The sequence below is a fragment of the Lutjanus erythropterus genome, chromosome 8 (assembly GCF_056507025.1).
Source record: "Lutjanus erythropterus isolate fLutEry1 chromosome 8, fLutEry1.hap2, whole genome shotgun sequence".
NCBI lineage: Eukaryota > Metazoa > Chordata > Actinopteri > Lutjaniformes > Lutjanidae > Lutjanus > Lutjanus erythropterus.
In genome coordinates this window covers 29960033-29966032 of record NC_139324.1, presented here as the reverse complement: position 1 = coordinate 29966032, position 6000 = coordinate 29960033, and positions in this window count along the sequence as shown.

Genomic DNA, 6000 nt, shown 5'->3' with positions numbered 1-6000 from the left:
ATACACGCTACTCCTCACAAAACACAGCGTTACACATCGCGGCCACGCAACCCCGCACGCACAAATGCCTCCCAGTGAATGCGGGGAGGAAACTGTGAAACGCAATGAGAGGTTTTGCTCCGCCTCTGTTGACTGGGATTAAGAGGATTAGCGCTGCAGACCTCTGATAAAGACATGTGAATGAGAGCCGGGGGGGGAGTGTGTGTGTGTGTGTGTGTGTGTGCTGCACATCCATTTAACTGCTGCAGGTCCAGTGAAACACCACCTCCTGTCTGCAGAGCGCGTGCGGACAGTTCTGCTATTCGTTGTTTATAAGTGCTTGCTGTGAGGGAAAGGAGCCCACATTATACCGAATATAACCGATGAAAATCTGCTGAAAATGACAAAGTACAGAATGAAAGACCAGTCCACCATTAATATAAAGTAGCCAACAACAAGGGGGATATGATAGATACACTGACAAATAAAGGAAAAGTAGCCATGGATTGGTTAACCTGTTTCAGTGCACTGGGGGAAAACATTTTTGGGACGGTTACTTTAAAGATTTATTCTGGTACAGTTACTAATCACCTAATCTAAGTGTCACGATATTAAAGTAATGTAACTTGGTTGTTTTCCATTACTTTTGGATTAGGCTACTTCAATACCAAAAGGTGGTGGTGAAATTGCAGAAATGCACATTTTTATGCACAAATGCACATTTAGACTAATAGCGGTAAACATACGCATTTAAAGTATGGTATGGTAACACTTAAGACTTAAGACACTTAGGAGAAGTGTGTGATTTCCAGTGGCATCTAGCGTTCAAACCTTAGATTGCAACTAAGAGGATTTACCCCGACACCGCCCCTCTCTCACCATGAGTACGGTGGCCGTCAGCGGACAAAATGGCGAGCGAAAGCTATCTCACAACAAACTACAATTATGTGTGTAGGATGAATTACCTGTCCAGCAGAAAACAGGCAACCTCGGCGTCACTGTGAAAATGTTTGTCCTCCATCAGCGATTTCCATCGTGTAAACGCTATGCCGATGTTGATTCGTGTTTTTGCCGTTTCCTGTCATGCTTGCGTTTACTTTCTTCGCGTCTCCGCTTCTTGGATGACGGGGATTCACTGTCCGCTGCTTTTTGTTCTGGTACAGTGTATGTATGATCCTCCATTTGTCAAAACTGTGCCAGTCAAGGTTCACAACGCTAAATGATCTGCCAGCAATCACCCGCGTCTATCCTCCCCGTCTACTTCCGTGTTTACGCTGCGGCGTCTACGTAAGGTCGCCATGGGCTTCCCAAGACTGTTAGTGCAGTTTGTCCGCTCTGCGCTGCCGTAGACGGCGCAGGATGACGATCTCCGTGAGTCGACCCGACAGTATGTAACTATAAATGGCTATTTCTAAAGTAACGGGAACATATAGATTATGAGTTTACGTTGATTGATAATATTAAATAACATACTTATATATAATATATCTCATTTATGTACATAAATTCCTGTAATTATTACACACTGGTCCTTCAAGGTAAAATGACAGATTTTTTTTTCTACCAACACACCATCCATCACCACCTACAGTCCCAAAATATTTTTTCAGTAGGAACCGTAGTAGCAGTAATAGTGGTAGTATTGACAGGCTAGCTTGGTGACTGGATTTCTGTGTAGCTAATGTTAGTGGTTGTTTTGTGTTGCTAACATTAGTAGCTTTTCTGCGTCGCTAACAATAGCAGTTGGTCTGTCTAGCTAACATTACCAGTTAGTCTGTGTAGCTAATGTTAGCAGTTGGTCTTACCTGTGAATATTTCCTTAAATTAGATGTTTAGTTCTTGGATGACGATAGCTGAAGGAAAAACTGTCACTGTGCTGTGATTTTGTAGGTTTAGAGAATACAGCTACCTTTTTTTTGGTATCCTAATTAAGAAATCCCATTACATGTAATCAGTTACTCCCCAAGCCTGCTCACAAAGCCTCATTATATATACTTTTGTGGCGCTTGAGTATTTCGGTTTTACGCTACTTTACACTTCTACTCTATTACAATTCAGAGGTAAATATTGTACTATTTACTCCACTGCTTCAGTTATAAGGTACATTTCAGATTACATTTGTCTACACCCTTCCTGTCCAGGGAAAACCATAACATAACTCAAAATGTATTCATTTTAAACATTTGTGATAAACTGAAGGATTAAGTGTTCCTACATACACATATGTATGTATGTATGTATGTATGTATGTATGTATGTATGTATGTATGCATGTATGTATGTATGTAATGTATGAATCTATGTATGTAGTGTATGTATTTATCCAGTATATACATACATTTTTACACACACTTTTACTCAAGTACCATTCATACAGGTGACTTTACCCTTTAATAAATTACTATAATAGAACTATATCTTTACTTTTACTTGAGTATGACTTTTGTGTACTTTTTATAACACTAGTTACTACCTACCCCATGTTTTTTGTGTTCGTTAGCTTGTGGTGATTTGACTAAACACACAATTATTGAGGAATGTGCACAACATGAGCCCAAAATAAACTGAAGTAGGTCACAGATCTCAACTGGCAGACAGGAGAGAGGTAATAATGCAGGACCCACCTTTGTTGTTGTACTTGAGAGGTGCAAATCCCTCAACAAATTTGCAGTTAATTAAATTACCAAAGAGCACTTCACATGTTTGTGGCCCCTGATGGACTTGCAGTTATACCTGCTTTGCCTGGTTGGTAATCCAGTCGACTTTGCACCCCTGCGGCCGCTGCAACCCCTCTGCCTGGATGTGAGGAGAATTCAGGTCACCAAAACTGAAGAAACGAGCTGAGACAGATAACACTGCTAACAAAGTGGTCCAAACAAGCAGAGAGTAAACACTTTCAGCTAATGAATATTATATGAGTCTGCTGTAACCCTAAGACATATTTCAAAAGGACATCTGTCACTTCAAAATCCTGATACTTGTATGTAAAAAGGCCTTCACGAGGAGTGACCCCCCAAGAAGAAGAGTGGCTGTTGTCGTCAGTGTTGTTTTGTTGTGTATTTTGTTCAGTGCAATGCTAACTAAAATTAATAATTAAAATGCATTTTTAAAGTCTGCTGTACATTCAGCTCAGTGCAAAGTTTGCAGCTGCATGCAGCAAGTTATTTACTGCAGGCCATATGTCACCGAATTGTTTCTGCAGTTCAGGCTCCATAGCAACCACCAGGGAGAGTGACTGAGTGACCTGAGCCTAATCCCAAAGTCTACATGAGCAAAAACACAAACACAAAATGTAATTTCCTGTTCACAGCGAAGAACCTCCATGAGAAGTTCTACAGAGAGCCCTTCTATGGGGTAATGGTACCACCTACAATCCTCTCTGGGGATTCAGTACAGAACCTTTCCATCTTCTGTGGGCACCCACAAGAACCCGCCCAGGGGGTTCTGCTGAGAATCCATTTATATTCCAAGTGCTTCATCTGGAACCCACTGAGAGGGTTATATTGAGAACATTTTTATATTCCAACGGGTTTATCTAGAACTAAGCTAAGAAGTTCTACTAAGAACCCTTTTATAATTCAAGGGTTTCATCTATAACCCACCCACAGGGTTCAACTGACAACCCCTTGATATTTCAAAGGTTTTCTTGTAGAACCCACTCAGGCAGTTCTTCCAAGAACCCTTTTATATTCCATGGGTTTAATTTATAACCCACCCAGGGAGTTCTACCAAGAACCCTTTTCTATTCACCTATAACCCTTGTGTCTTCTGAGAGTTCTACGGGCAAAACCACAAGAACACATGTAAAGTGAACTGATTAAGTGGATGAAAAATGTTCTTCATGGAACCCTTAGTCTTACAAAGAGCCCTACACAAACCCTTTCTTCAAAAATGGGTTATTTAGAAGCAGGTGGTTCTAAGCAGAACCCCGATCCCTCAGGAAGAACCATTTAGGAACTGTTATTTCTAAGAGTGTGCAAACAGCAAAACTTTGGAAACAATAGGGCGACAGTTGCTGATATAACTACTGATTCCAGAAACCTTGACTCAGTTTTGGGTTGTGCAGTCATTACTAATACTGTGACTTCTGCTACTTGCTGCACCACTTGTGCCTTCTGAAATGCTTGAAAAAAATAAGCCACGCAAATAAAAAAATTGGCAGGCAATCATCGTCACGATACGACCAATATATGGATATGAGGCAACATGACCAACACAGTTAAAACATGAGAACACTTAAACACAGAGACAGTGAATGGAACGTGTGAAATGTCCATTTAAAACAGTTAAAATGATTAGTATCAATCAAGGCTGATTTAATTTTTGTTTTGAAATGTGTAATTAGCGCTGCAAACAATGACCCAGTAACAGAAAACGGTGGTAACTGTTGATTCCTCGTTCTTATTAATTATCTAATTCATAGTAATAAATTGATTGCAGCTTTTCTGGAGGGAGGTACACTGATTAGCACCCCTCTTGTTCAGTTGCAAGTACACAGAACTATACAACATGTATACAAACACAGCACAGAACCTTTGGGGGGGAATGCAGTGGGGTTTTTAAACCGGTTGACTCTGTGGGTGCAGCGTGGATCAAATAACACTGAATATGACGACAGTCTATGTAGAAAGTCTGACAGCTGTTGATACATGCAAGCAGGGCGTCTCAGCACTGTCAGACATCCACTGGTAGTGTTTCCATCATCTGGCCTGTGACTCCTCTAACATATTAATCAGTCTGAGAACCATCAGGAGCCCAGTTTCTGTTTGACATCTGCCAAGGTATCTGCTGCGCATGCAGTTTTGGTTTACAGCTGGCAGGGAAAATGCCTGGGATTTTGACCTTTTCCAAATGATTATGAATTAATCTGTTGCGTTATCAGTGCAGATGTCGAGCTTTTTACTGTACAGAAATAGAATCAACCACAACATTAACACCACCTGCCCAAGACTCCTCCACGCTGCCAGAGCAGATCTGACGCTTTGGGGCATGGACGCCACTGGACCCCTGAAGGTGTCCTGTGGTATCTGACACCCAGACGTTACAAGCAGATAATTAAATTGCAAGGAGGGGCCTCTGAGGATCGGGTTTGTTGTTCTAGTACATCTCACAGATGCTCAATCAAAATGAGATTTGGGGAATCTGGAGGCTGATTCAAGACCTTGAGTTATCATGTTCCTCCTACCATTCCTGAATATTTTTTGCAGTGTAGCACGGCCCATTATCCTGCTGAAAGTGACAACTGCAATCAGGGAATGCTATTGCCATACAGGGGTACAATAGATGCATTGAGCCCAATTTGAGATTATTTTTTTGAAGGAATCCCCTCTGAAGATATTAAAGTCTTCATGGTCAATTAGTGATAAAAAAGGATCAATATAAATATACCGTTGGTCTCCGAGACCCCAGTTTGAAAACAACTAGCCCTAGAATCTACATGGCCTGCAACAAAGCTTAGGGAGGTGGCACGTGTCAAAGTAACATGCACGTAAATGCCAGGACTCCCAGCAGAACATTGCCTAGAGCATCACACTGCTCCCCTACTGGCCTTCCTTCTTCCCATGGTGCATCCTAGCACCATCTCTTCCTCAGGTGAATGACGCACATGGCCATCCAAATGGTGTAAAAGAAAAAACATGATTCACACTCACAAACCTATTATAGGTGCTTACAAGAGTAGACAATGGTCAGCATGACCGGTCTACAGATAGGCTGACCCTCGCTTGCCATGTGCATCACTGGGCCTTGGGTGCCTGTAGCAGGCAATAACTACCACTAATGTAATAACTGGTAATAATAATAACTTTTCTGTTCTTAATTTAAGTCCAAGTGGATGTTTGCACCGAATTTGAAGAATTCTGTCCAGGTGTTTCAGAGGAATTGCTATCTCTATCAGTCCTAAGTAAAGACAGCACTTTTATCACTTGAAATTATTAACTGGACTCAACACGTATAGCGATTACTTCCATTTTACCAAAAAAAATTCACTAAAGTCCTTCAAATTTAGAGGTCAATATAGAG